The sequence below is a fragment of the Lissotriton vulgaris genome, chromosome 12 (assembly GCF_964263255.1).
Source record: "Lissotriton vulgaris chromosome 12, aLisVul1.2, whole genome shotgun sequence".
In the NCBI taxonomy this organism is placed as follows: domain Eukaryota; kingdom Metazoa; phylum Chordata; class Amphibia; order Caudata; family Salamandridae; genus Lissotriton; species Lissotriton vulgaris.
Window position 1 is genome coordinate 220659249 of NC_141700.1, and position 14929 is coordinate 220674177.

Below are 14929 nucleotides of genomic sequence, written 5' to 3' on the forward strand. Positions count from 1 at the left end.
GGAACAGTTTCAAGGGAAGCGCGGGGGTAGGCAATACTTAACCGTGGTGATTTCGTCTAGTTTGGGAAATCCAGGTCCAGCGTGATCAATGGCGCCGGTTACCTTCGTTGAGGCCAGGAGATAACTGGTCCGCTAAGGTGCAAGATGACAGGGTATTAGGGTGGGGGTAATGAAAGAGTAATAGTCTAATCGTTCCGGGAGCATCAGTGAGCATGGACTTACTGAACGGTTGGCGAGGCTATCGGTGAGCCGGTGTCGCGTTAGGGTTTGCTGGATCGCTTCCGTGCTGGAAAACAGAGAGCTGCTTATTGGGCATTTGGGAGTCACGTGTCTGTGGACTAGCAGGTGCATTCTGAGTTCCACATCTGATGCGACTTCGATGCTGGCATATGCGGGTTTTCGCTTTCTAGGTGGTCTGGCCAACATACATTTTTGAGCAAGGACACAAGATGGCATAGATGACATTATGACTGTTGCAATTGGTGAAACTTTTCATTGATACTGTCATGCCATTATGACTGAAATTCCGTGACTCAATCGTGAACTCACACACTGTGCAGCATCCACACTTAACGTGCCCTAGAATTGGTGGAAGGCCCCAGTTGGATTCAATGTAGTCGTGGTCGTGGGGGCGGGAAGGGCAGCTCTGACCAGATGGTCCCTTAAGTTCTTACTTTTCTTAAAAGCAAAAACCGGCCTTTCTCGATGTATTGGGCCTGCGTTTAGTGTGGGCCAGTGTTTGAGGATGGATTTGCGGATTTTGTTGGATATGGGGGAGAAGGTGGTTACACAAGCTATTCTTTCAGTTTTGTCCCTTACCTTTGGTGTTAGCAGGGCTTCCCGAGGACAGTACCAAGCCCTTTTAGAGGCCGTTTTGATTAGTCTTCTGGGATATCCTCGTGCTTTGAGTTTGTTGGCAAGGGTACCAGCTTCACTAAAGTAATCTGCTTTAGTTGAGCAATTCCTCCTAATTCTCAAGAATTGAGAGTATGGTAAGGAATCTTTCAAAGCCCTGGGATGATTGCTGTCATAACTCAAGAGGGTGTTGCGTTCCGTAGGTTTCATATATAGGCGAGTTAGTAATTCGCTGTCATGATGGAAAATTGTCAGATCTAGGAAAGCTATTTGATGTTTGTCATAAACAAGAGTAAAGTTGAGATCAGCACAATTATTATTTAGCCAGTGATTGAATGAGTGCAGTGACGGGATATCAAGATTCCAAATGAGGAAAATGTTGTCGATATAGCGACGCCATAGTACAATGCCTGCGTGGAAGGGATTACTCTCTGCTAGGATGACCCCAGTTTCCAGGGCATCCATAAACAGGATTGCCAGATTGGGGGCAAAAATAGCCCCCATGGAAGTACCCTTTATTTGTTGGTAATAGATGTTATCAAACAAAAGGTAGTTTCTAGTGAGGCACAATTCCAAGAGCTGGAGGATAAAGATAGTGGGGACCCTGTGTGGGCGTGGTCGTGAATCTAAGATTTTCTGAATGACCAAAAGAGCCGCTGTCTGGGGGATGTTAGTATAAAGCGGCTCTACGTCCATTGTGCATAAGGTGTAAGATGCCGGGTCAAAGGGAAGGTGTTCCACCAAATTGATCATTTCCATACTATCCCTCACATAGCAGGTTGTGGATGGTACAAATTCCTTTATAAAGAAATCTACATATGCTCCAAGGGGTTTGAGGATAGAGCCACATGCAGAAACTATTGGTCTGCCAGGGGGGGTGTCAATGTTTTTATGAACCTTGGGGAGGGTGTAGATTACTGGCTGGCGAGGGCTTTTAACATTAAGGAATAAGTGTTCCTTTTTCTCAGAAAGCCTTCAGAGACAGCTTCTGTTGTGAGTTTTAATATGGTCTCTTGGATGCTTTTGGTTGGATTGCCAGGTAATCTTTGGTAGTGATTAGTATTTCCCAGTTGGCATTTTATTTCGGTTTTTTAAGAATCAATGTCCTGAAGGACAATTCCTCCACCTTTGTCGGCACTTTTTATAACTAGTGCGGAATTGTTCTTAAGGGAATTTATGGCGTCTTTCTCAACTCTCGAGATATTGTAGGGAAAATAAAGTTTTTTCTTCTCTAGAGCGCAGAGGTCTTTATGTACCAGTTTTTCAAAGGTTCTTACCACTGAGGGAACCATACTGGCAGATGGAAGGAATGTAGAGGGCGGTTAGCATTGGTTATGGTGGAAGGGTGAAGTTGAAAAAAGGCTTTTAGACGAATTAGTCTAAAGAATCTGAGCAGTTCTGTTTGTAACTCCATAAAATTTGGGCGAATGGTAGGTACAAACGACAGGCCTTTTTTTAAAAGGGCTATTTCAGGGTCCTGTAGTAAATGTTGGGATAGATTGAAAATAGGTATTAGCTCAGAAGACATATTTGAGGAAGTGGGTTGGAGCAATGGAGCAGTTACATCAGAGTAGTTTACCACTGGTAAAAGTTGTTCCTGGTCTTGCGCTCGCCTGGGGCATTGAACCATCGTTGTGGTTTATTTACGCGCCCCCTTTGGGGAGTGCCAGGTTGGCCCCTGGCTAAAAAATTAGACTGGGCCCCTCCTCCTCGTCTTTGGTTGCTGGCTCCTTCGCCTGGGTCCGAACTATCAGAAGATTCTTCTGAAGTTTCTGAGAAGCCAACTATATTTTGACGTCTATTATATCTCCCCCAAGGTCTACTATTGGGGTTGAATTGTGGCCTGTTGGTGTAAAAGTCTTTTTGAAGGTAGGGGTAGGTATTTTCAACGTTATAGTTTTTAATATCTTTTTTATTTTTGTTGGATTTTTTGTTTTGTTCGATTCGGTGGAATTCTGCTACCGTTTTTTCTACCTGGTCCAATAACTTTTTGCACTCTGCAGTGGGATCTGAGTCATTGATTTGCTTTAATAGATCACTGATTTCTATTTCTAGTGATTTCAGGGTTTCGCTCGCTATATCAATGCCCAGTTCCAGCCAGTGTCTAGAGCATGTGGTCCCTATATAACTGAAATTAGAAATATATTTGGGGTTATCCGTGAAGATACCCGGAATGTTGCGGACTTGAAGTCCAACTGGGATGACGTCAGCCTTTAAATAGTCTGTTAACATCAACACCATAAACTGTAGTCGAACCTGTTTCTTTTTCAGTTTTTCTAATTGTTCAGGTAATGAGGAGTTGGTAACTGTGGGTACATCAGGAGTGTCGGACAGTAAGGAGGGCCCAGAACACAGTTGCTTGAGGTAATCTGCAGTGTATAGAGGAGCATGGGCTGACATTACTTTAGGGAATAGAAAATATAAAGTTGGAAAGAAAAGATATCAGTACAATGGCACTAGAATGGCCAACCTCGTGAAACGAGGATTGAGGTTTTAAGAAAACCCCTGCAATTGTGCGATTGCACTCAGTTCTTTAAGAAAAGACAAGGGGAACCCAGTAAATGGCTCAGGACCATGGGTATCAAGTATTTTGAAGGAAACAAGTGGTCCTTAGCATATAGGAATAAGAGTAAGCAAAGATATTATATAGACCACAATGGGCTGCTATATAGTTCACAATCCCTTTTCCAGCCGGACAGGGAATTTTTATTAATTTGATAGGTTTGTTTCAGTATGGAAATTAAACATATAACCAAAACAAATAAGGGTTACAGTGGGGCACAGTCCTGTGCCGTACGTGAGAAGAAAGTAAAGAGGACAGTAAGTGAAAGAAATATCAGGCAAACAAACTGAGCTTTCCGGTCACTGATATCCCAGGGCTTTGAAAGATTCCTTACCATTCTCTCAATTCTTGAGAATTAGGAGGAATTGCTCATCTAAAGCAGATTACATTAGGGAAGCTGGTACCCTTGCCAACAAACTCAAAGCACGAGGATATCCCAGAAGACTAATCAAAACGACCTCAAAAGGGCTTGGTACTGTCCTCGGGAAGCCCTGCTAACACCAAAGGTAAGGGACAAAACTGAAAGAATAGCTTGTGTAACCACCTTCTCCCCCATATCCAACAAAATCCAAAAATCCATCCTCAAACACTGGCCCACACTAAACGCAGGCCCAATACATCTAGAAAGGCCGGTTTTTGCTTTTAAGAAAAGTAGGAACTTAAGGGACTGGTCAGAGCTGCCCTCCCCGCGCCGACGACCTCGACTACAATTGAATCCAACTGGGGCCTTCCACCAATTCTAGGGCACGTAAAGTGTGGATGCTGCACAGTGTGTGAGTTCACGATTGAGTCACGGAATTTCAGTCATAATGGCGTGACAGTATCAATGAAAAGTTTCACCAATTGCAACAGTCATAATGTCATCTATGCCATCTTGTGTCCTTGCTCAAAAATGTATGTTGGCCAGACCACACAGAAAGCGAAGACCCGCATATGCCAGCATCGAAGTCGCATCAGATGTGGAACTCAGAATGCACCTCTTGTCGATCATTTTGCTGAAATGAAACACTCCGCGGATGATATCAAATGGACAATCTTAAAGACAGTCAAACTCCCACAGAGGGGTGGGAATCTGGCCCAACTCCTCAATCGTGAGGAACTAAAGACTATCATTCAATTTGACACTATCCACACAGGTCTGAACAGGAGTGAGGACTGGACAACCCTCCTGTAGTTCTCAGGCAGGATAAACATTGATTTCACTTTTTCTCCATGGGATGTCATGAAAAACTTGGACCCAACATAATTGCAACACCCCGAATGCTCCTATTGTGATACTGATGTACCTCGTCTCTGTTTTGCAAGCTCGTGAATTTGAATTTTAATTGTAAATTGTAAGTTTCCTAAACACCAATGTCACTATTTTTTGCACTTAATATGTGAATTATTAACACCCCCATAAGTATGCACCCCCGCTTGTTATACAATAAGCTTAACCATTTCATTATTGTTGCATACTCTGACCAATCCAAAATGGCGGCCAGCAACAACCTGAAGGCCATTTGGACCTCTCCAGTCCACAGACACGTCACTGCCAAGTTTTGAGCACTTTTAACTGCACTCAATATGCAAATCATTAATACCCCAGCAAAAAGCATGTACCCCTGTAGGCTATATAACAAGCTTCACCATTACGATCATGTTAGAACTACTGCATTATTGATACACATTTTAACCTTTCCAAAATGGTGGCCAAACAACAACCTGAAGCCCTGGTGGACTTCGCTAGTCCACAGACACGTGACTCCCAAATGCCCAATAAGCAGCTCTCTGTTTTCCAACACGGAAGCGATCCAGCAAACCCTAACGCGACACCGGCTCACCGATAGCCTCGCCAACCGTTCGGTAAGTCCATGCTCACCGATGCTCCCGGAATGATTAGACTATTACTCTTTCATTCCCCCCACCCTAATACCCTGTCATCTTGCACCTTAGCGGACCAGTCATCTCCTGGCCTCAACGAAGGTAACCGACGCCATTGATCACGCCGGACCTGGATTTCCCAAACTAGACGAAATCACCACGGTTAAGTATTGCCTACCCCCGCGCTTCCCTTGAAACCGTTCATTTTTTAACAGCATTTAATCACGGTTTCTTTCACCCCTTTAGCGTTTAATTGCTTAAATTGACAACGACCGAGACGCCGTACTCTGCAGACACAAACTAACGAAACCAAAAGGTAACATAGCCCCTGCTGAAAATAGCCAGCGGACAACTCGTCCAGGCATAGCATTAATTCAGGTTCTCCTAACCCGTCCTTTTCACTCTAACAGGGACAAAAATAGGTACCATGCTACCTTTCAGCTACAATTGCAAGTTATCGTAGAGAGTGCATTTGCCCAGGACGTTGATTCTCCACTTAATTGGTGGAAATAAAGGTAATGCTTCACTGCCACTCGGCGATGGGGCGTGGCCAAGAGCCGACAATGGCGGACTTGTAGTTACAGAGCTCCGTCCTTAGCCCAGTACCCCAGCAATTTATCCTGAGACCTGCGACACCAACTACCCCGTTTTTACAACCCGAAGCCTCAGGAGGCGAGCGGCGAACACATGCGGAGAGCCGTCTCTTCCAGACATCGCCGACACTCTGACTATCTGCTGCGACCTCAGGGGCCTACAACAACGAGGTGAGCCGCAGACTCAATTTGGGCAGGAGGACGGGCTGTGGCGCGACCCCGGCGGGCTGAAGAGGGGCCCCGGAAGCGAGCCGGTTTACTGGGCTCGAGCGCGCTCCCCTGCCCGACAACAGACGCGGCTCCTGCAGCCACCGCATTGCCTTCCTCACACCCGACGAGCCCGGGAGGCCGGTCCTGGCCTGCCTGCCCTGATCACGGTGCTGGGGCGCCGGAGCGGACTCATCGCCCGCCCACGCGGGAGGGAGACAACCGTGCCCGCCCGGACACCGGCGAAAGGAGGGGGGCCTGGGGGCATAAAAACGGAGAACACTGGTGCCTAGAGGACAGTGGCCGCTACCTGCACACAACGGCCTCTCACTGCGACCTCCCACCACGGCAGCGCTGTAGCCGCCATTTTGCCTTTCCCTGCCTTCACCCTGGGTCACAGGCTCCCCAGGCAGTCGGCGCGAAACCCTGCACTGCTACGGCGCACCAGAACGGCGAAAGTGCCGCAGCCCTAGAGTCACCCCATTCTACTAGCACGGCCCCAGCACGGAGGAGGCTCTTGAACACCACCGTGGGGCCCCACTGCACGAGACTTCAGCAGAAGACCACAGGCTGCAAGGTACCTTCTACTAAATGGACACATAGAGCTTTCCATCCTACTGCCCACGGACGGGTCCCCCTCTAGCGGTCCATCACCCATACTCGCCACCCCACGGGGGCCAGAGCTGCAGCCATTCGGAGGGTCTTCCATTGAGCGCCGCTACACACACTGCTGACGCGGCTTTGGTGCAGTTGACCATGCCTCGCTCTGAGGTATAACTCTTCGCCCACCTCCTCGAGTACCACGGGTGACTGCGCAGACGTCTTTGCACATCGCCCGGAGTGTCACCAGGACGTGCGCACCGGGGACGGTGACTGCGTCTACACCCCCGCCACCCTGTACACCAGATCGATGGGGAAGCACAGGGGCAGAACCCAGGACCACAACGCACCCACAGATATGCAGTCCACCGGCTCCGAGGACCCACTCGCCTCATCTAATGCAGACATTATCCCGCCGACTGGAAAAGGCTCACAGGACGCCAAGCTAGATCTCATTCTTAATGAAATACGGGCCAAACGGGAGGCGCTGGAATCACGCATAGACACCATGGCGACGGGCCTCTCATTACTCCGAGCCGACCATAACAAACTTGCGGAAAGGGTGTCGGAACAGAAAATTGCACTGAATGACCTCATACCACAGCAGACGGAATACTCTGCGAAGCTGGAAGGTGTAGAAAAGCAACTCAAACAGCTGTGGGACAAGGTGAACGATGCGGAAGGGCGGGCGCGCCGCAACAACGTCAGCATCCTAGGCATACCGGAACGCAGTGAGGGGAGGAACCCTACCCAATTTGTAGAAGATTGGATCAGGAAGATGGTGTGTCCGGAAGATCTCACGGCGCTATACAGTGTTGAGCGAGCGCATAGGATGCCGTCAAGACCTCCACAACCGGGGGCACCCCCACGCCCTTTAATCGCGCGCCTCTTCCACTATAAGGACCGTGAAACAGTACTGAGAGTGGCACGAGAAAAAGCGCCGATTCGATATGAAGACAAGAACGTCTCCGTATATCCTGACTTCACGCCCACTGTGCAACGAACTAGGTCCACCTTAATGGGGGTGAAACGAAAATTGAGGGAGAGAGACTTGAAATATGCCCTACTGTTCCCCGCACGCCTCAAGATTATACACGGGAACAAATCCTACTTCTTTGACTCGCCGGAGAAGGCGGAGGAGTGGATGGAAGTGACACTAACGCCGCCGACCTCTCAGGACCCCTTTGAGGATACCGGGAGCGGCAGACATCGGAATCCCTCGGGCCGGAGTCGCCCCGCCTCCAAAACGGGACGAGCCACCACACCACGCTCATCTCCGAAGGGGCAGACTGCAGCGGACCACCCGACAGATCGATCGTCGGTGGTGCAACTGACGGAGGAGGCCCTCGCCGCCCATGACGCGGGCACAGCCAGGGGCCAGGCCAGCAACTCTGACACGCACACTAAAGTGTCGGGGTCGGTGGACAGCCTACAACTATTCCCCAAGATCACGGCACAGACAGCAGAGGACTTTTAGCGTCAGCGGCCTGCACTATGACCGAAGTCCGGGTGGTAATGTATGAACAGTGTCTCTCCTTATATAATGGGGGGTTGCCAGCAGGTTGCTTTACAGTGGGCTGCCGTACCACCGCAAGCCAGTACAAGTCAGGCACGAGTGGTCCACTCTCCCCCACCGTATGCACTTGGAACTGTTTCAACTCTGCCCACGTTGGGCACTCTGGTTTGGATCCCGAGCCCGTTGGCACGGGGACCTCAATGTTAAAGGGCTAACTGTTTGCACGACACTCTCATCCTAGACCATGAAGTACTTGGCATGGGCACCCACGGTCCCACCATGGCCGCACTACAAGCTCAGTCATGGGACCGCTTAATGTTTATAACTTGTGCACCTGGAACGTGCGGGGCATGGGCTCGGTCCACAAGAGACACAGGATACTGGCCCAGCTCAACCGCCGGGGAATAATGATAGCCTGCTTGCAGGAAACACACCTGAACTGTGCTGAAAGCACGAAACTAAGAAAGAAGTGGAGGGGTCAACTCTTTGCCACGTCCTATTCAGCATTCTCTAGGGGGGCCGCTATTTGGCTCCGTAATTCTGTTCCCTTTAAACCGATTGAGCAGAGACTTGACAAGGAGGGTAGATATGTGTTTGTGAAGGGCCTGTTAGATGGGGTCACTGTTGTCTTTGGCTGTGTGTATTTGCTGAATTCAGGCCAATCAGATTTCCTAGTAGACGTCAATAGGGTACTTGCGGATTGGGCAGAACACCAGTGGGTGATTGGAGGGGATTTCAACGCTGTATTAGATGTTGCACTTGACAGATCTCACTCCCCCCTGCATGCCACAGAAAGCAGGAGGCAGGCGGACGCACTAGCGCAATGGGCGGTGGGCTGGGATTTGGCGGATGCTTGGCGCAGTATACACCCTCTAGACAGGGAATATACCTTTTTTTCCCCAACTCACCAACTGCACACCAGACTAGACCGCGTATTCTGCTCTCGCTCCCTACTGGGGTCAGTCACCCAAGCCCAGCATATGGGGAAGACCCTTTCGGATCACAATCCTGTCGAGCTTACCTGGCAATGGGGCCGGGTACTGGCCCCTGTCCCGACCTGGAGGTTACCCACGGTACTGCTTGAGGGCTCGGTCTTCAGGTCGTCCATGAAGGACGCTGTTGAGACCTACTTCGACACAAACGCTAACACCACCAGCTCTAGGCGAATAGAGTGGGACGCCTTCAAGGTCTTCATCAGGGGGGAAGCGATGGCCTCCAGGGTGGGCAAGAGGAGAGAGGTGATTGGTGATTTGAAGGAAGTGGAAGGTAAACTGGCAATGCTTGAGAGCGAAGCTGCGGGCACGAACACACACTTCACCCCCTTGCAAGAGGCGCACATTAAACATGCTGAACTACTGGAAGACTTGAGATTACTAGATTACAAGGAATACACTAACAGACAGCACACACAGGCGGATAGGTCAGGCCCCCTGCTGGCCCGTATTATACGTGACTCCCCAGTGAACCATCCGATATTGGAAATACTAGATTAGGACGGTTTACTGACTTCGACCCAAATAGGAATCAATACCGCATTACGGGACTACTACACCACACTATATAGCCCCCACCAATGCCTCCCCGAGGCTGCCCTAGAAGACTTTATGAGGGGATTAGAACTACCCCAGGTCACCACTAGGCAAAGCGAGGACCTAAAGCGACCTATTACTATCGCTGAGATTAGACAGGCAATACGCGCTCTCCCGAGGAGCAAAACCCCTGGAACGGACGGCCTACCGGCTGAGTTCTACGCTACGTACATAGACCTTTTGGCCCCATGCCTACACACTGTTTTCCTTGGAAGCGCTGCGGACTACCTTGTTACCACAGTCCTCTCTACAAGCTTTGATAACCTCCCTCTTAAAACCCGGTAAGGATGGAATGCACCTAGATAACTACAGGCCTTTGTCCCTCCTTAACATCGACTCCAAAATACTAAGTAAGGTATTAGCGATGCGCCTGGCGCAGTACATCCCGCACCTGATACACCCCGACCAATGCAGGTTTGTGCCGGGAAGGAGCACGGCCATGAACCTTAGAAGGCTCGCCCAACTGATGCTACGAGACCCGGCAGACTTGGGCACTGAAGGTTGCATCTCGTTGGATCTGAAGCAGGCCTTTGATTCCCTCAGGTGGGATTTCATGTTTGCTGCGCTCGTAAGCTTTGGGATTCCACCAGAATATATCGCCTGGGTCAATCTACTCTACACCAGCCCTACGGCCCGGGTGCGCACGTCCAAATACATCTCCGAGCCAGTGGATATAGCCAGGGGCACCAGTCAGGGATGTCCGCTCTCCCCACTCCTATTCATCCTAGCCCTTGAACCACTACTCTGTAAACTCCGGACGGCAGCTCCCCACTGTGGCATTAGGAGGGGCGCGACTACCCACATGGTGTCCGCCTATGCCGATGAAATTATCCTATACCTCCGTGATTTGAGGGGAGACCTGGCTCCTATATCTAAAATATTCGAGGACTTCAGACTCTTATCGGGCCTCACCATAAGCGAATCCAAGTCCTACGGGTTCACGTTTGCTGCCCCTGGCCCGCCCACATCCATACTCTTTACACCACATACATTTCAGATGGCGGACACCACCTTCCGCTATCTAGGGATACAGATCTACAGGGATACCGCTGTCATGATAGATGGCAACATCGGCCGAGCTATTAGAACGCTTAAATCGCAACTTCAATTCTGGTTGTCATTACCCTTATTGGTGGCCGGCAGAATAGCTATCTCCAAGATGGTGATGCTCCCCCGCCTCATTTACTATTTTACCAATTTACCGTTTCTGATCCCTGCATCGACATTTAAATCGCTAGATACACTCCTCACGGAACTCATATGGGGCTCGGGCGGAGACGCATAAGCCTTGCCAAATTGCAGCTCCCCACTGGAGCCTGAGGCATTGGAGTGCCAGACTTCAGGGCCTACAACTTCGCATGTCAGTTGCAATGGCTAGCCTACTGGCTGGCTGGTCGGAACCTACAAGAAATTGACATGACGGAGGAGGACCACTCTAGGGGGAGGATCCATGTCTTGCTGTTGCCCCGCTCGGACCTACCGAGGACTACCCCACCGCTTCTCCGGCTTGCTGTCCAATACTGGCGGAAGGCGTTGAAATACACAACCTCGGCGACATTCTATGCCCCCACAATCCCGCTCCTAGGTATCCCGTTGGAGGCGGGCCCGCTCACACGCACACACTTACGCCTTGGCTTGACACCGGGGTGGCAACTGTAGGAGACCTCTTTGCTGAAGGGCGAATGCTGTCCTTCGGAGACTTAAGGGCTGCTCATGGTATCCCCGGGGGATCATTCCTCCTACATGCCGGCCTCCGCCATTATGTGGCCGGAAGGTGGGCGCACGAGGGAGTAGAACCGCCCACAAACCCCTTACCAACGATGCTGTATCTTATGGGGACGGGGAGCCACCTAACTAAATGGCTGACTGCTAGCATCAGAACGGGGAGGGCAACCCCACTATTACCTCTCAGGGCGAGGTGGGAGGGTGATGTGGGAAGATCGCTAAGGGACAAGGAATGGGAACGTATTCTCCAATTTCCCAAGAAGGTAGCCAGGAATCCCAAATTTAAGTTCATCCAGCTTATGCTCCTCCATAGGGCTTATCTAACACCTCATCGCATACACGCTATGTTCCCTAATGCGGTCGACACTTGCCCTCGCTGCGCCGCAGATGATGCCTCACTAATCCATATGTTGTGGGACTGCCCAAAACTAGGCTACTACTGGCCCACTGTCAACGAATCCCTCACCAGTGCAGGTGCCCTGCCACACCCGCTCACACTGGAATATGCACTACTGGGGTTGGGACCCACGGCACGCACTAGAAGTGTGGCAACACGCTTTACTGACATGGCCGTACTGCTGGCTAAACGGGCAATTACGATGAGGTGGAAGTCACCCAAACCACCTGATCCCGAATTATGGAAAGTGGAGGTGTCACGGTGGGGCAAGGCGGAAGGGGTAGCGCTGCAGTGTGAGGAAAGCAGGGGCCTCAGAAAAACACCGATTTCACTGGATTGGTTTGCTATATTGGGGATGTTCGAATCGGGGGGAGATGGGGAGTCTATTGAATCGATGCCCTAACACTGTAATGTGTCCTACCATACCGGGCACACATGTGCCGCAACAAATGTGGTGCACTAGACATTGTCACGGGATACCCCGTGCTTTAATTGCTGATGTCCATGACTAACTGTATAGAGTGCTACTACTGGTAGGAACGGACCTATGGGTTCAGCCAAGTACGATATGACTCATAAATGCATGTACTACGAGTGTCGGGGGGACTTTTGAGGGCGGAGGGTGGGATTTTTCGGGGTTTTTTCAAGGGATCGTTTACTTGTTTAGTAACACAACAAAATACAAATTGTATGATGAATGCACTGGAATTATGTCAATGGGAGCACGACTCACTCTGCTTTGGACTTTACTGATAACTCTGTAGTGTTGCTCGCATCACTATGCTAATAAACATATTTTCAAAAAAAAAATGCTTCACTGCCACTCAAGACTAAAACTAGATTCCGCCACAAATTGCCTGGACCCCTTCCCTAGTTTCAATATTAATTCTGCCTCCTATTTTCTCCATAGCTATATCGATTGAAGATCATAAGCGCAAATTCTTGTGAAAGCGTGCCTGTACAGGACATAATTCCCAATCCCACTTGCAGACCTAACGGTAATGCTGAAACCGCAATCTCTTGCCCCTTCCAAAATTCTCACCAAGAAAGATGTTTCTTTCATTTACTTTATCCTTGTCTCAACAGCAAAGCCACCACAGCACACAGCATTGTGCTATATTGAACGAAAGCCTTACCCCTGCTGCGCAAGTAAATAGCCATCGCACTAGAGAAAAGCAAAAACATGGTAAATGAGACATTATATTCCTTCCCCAAACAAGGGCTTGGTTAACACCATGATAATAAACAGATTCTTCATTCTGCACAGGGCGACGGTCGGCAGTCTATATAATGAGACCATCCACTTTGAAAAAACCTCAATTACAGAAAAAGTCTTGGTATGTTCCCCCCTCTATCTCTTAGAACTCCAATACCTGGTTCAAATTGATGCACCGCCTTGACGGTAACTACGACACTCACCCCCAGTACCGAACCAACACAACCCACTCTGGGTCACCTCCCCATCACGCCTCCACGCCAATTCCACTACTGCAATCCCAGTTCACTTGCAGCTCACAAAACTAAGGAAACACATGGAAGTTTGTATAAACGTTCACAAAAGCTTGTTTTTCCACAGGACTGCATGGAATGCCCACGCCTTATGGCTGCACTTGTCACCGCGATTCCGAGTACTGTATAGCGAGTGCTGAACATTGCTTTAATTATTGACTGCATTCTTGTCTTGTTTTCCTCCTTTTGCTTTTCCAACAGGCGTTTGTATGCTAAAAAGGTTTTATTCAGGCAAAATTATCTTTTCAAGTCCTGAAGATGATCCCCTTATAACCGATCTTGGGATCGAAGCGTCGACTCCTTTATGAGTGATCCATACATGTGAACTCAATGTATTATTGTATGGTTGATTTACTCCAGGATACACTGTTAATTTGAATTCATATCAGTGACCTGAAAGCTCACTTTGTTTGCCTGATATTTCTTTCACTTACTGTCCTCTTTACTTTCTTCTCACGTACGGCACAGGACTGTGCCCCACTGTAACCCTTATTTGTTTTGATTATATGTTTAATTTCCATACTGAAACAAACCTATCACATTAATAAAAATTCCCTGTCCGGCTGGACAAGGGATTGTGAACTATATAGCAGCCCATTGTGGTCTATATAATATCTTTGCTTACTCTTATTCCTATATGCTAAGGACCACTTGTTTCCTTCAAAATACTTGATACCCATGGTCCTGAGCCATTTACTGGGTTCCCCTTGTCTTTTCTTAAAGAACTGAGCGCAATCGCACAATTGCAGGGTTTTCTTAAAACCTCAATACTCGTTTCACGAGGTTGGCCATTCTAGTGCCATTGTACTAATATCTTTTCTTTCCAACTTTATATTTTCTATTCCCTAAAGTAATGTCAGCCCATGCTCCTCTATACACTGCAGAATACCTCATGCAACTGTGTTCTGGGCCCTCCTTACTGTCCGACACTCCTGATGTACCCACAGTTACCAACTCCTCATTACCTGAACAATTAGAAAAACTGAAAAAGAAACAGGTTCGACTACAGCTTATGGTGTTGATGTTAACAGACTATTTAAAGCTGACGTCATCCCAGTTGGACTTCAAGTCTGCAACATTCCGGGTATCTTCACGGATAACTCCAAATATATTTCTAATTTCAGTTATATAGGAACCACATGCTCTAGACACTGGCTGGCACTGGGCATTAATATAGTGAGCGAAACCTTGAAATCACTAGAAATAGAAATCAGTGATCTATTAAAGCAAATCAATGACTCAGATCCCACTGCAGAATGCAAAAAGTTATTGGACCAGGTAGAAAAAACGGTAGCAGAATTCCACCGAATCGAACAAAACAATAAATTCAACAAAATTAAAAAAGATATTAAAAACTATAACGTTGAAAATACCTACCCCTATCTTCAAAAAGACTTTTACACCAACAGGCCACAATTCAACCCCAATAGTAGACCTTGGGGGAGATATAATAGACGTTAAAATATGGTTGGCTTCTCAGACACTTCAGAAGAATCTTCTGATAGTTCAGAC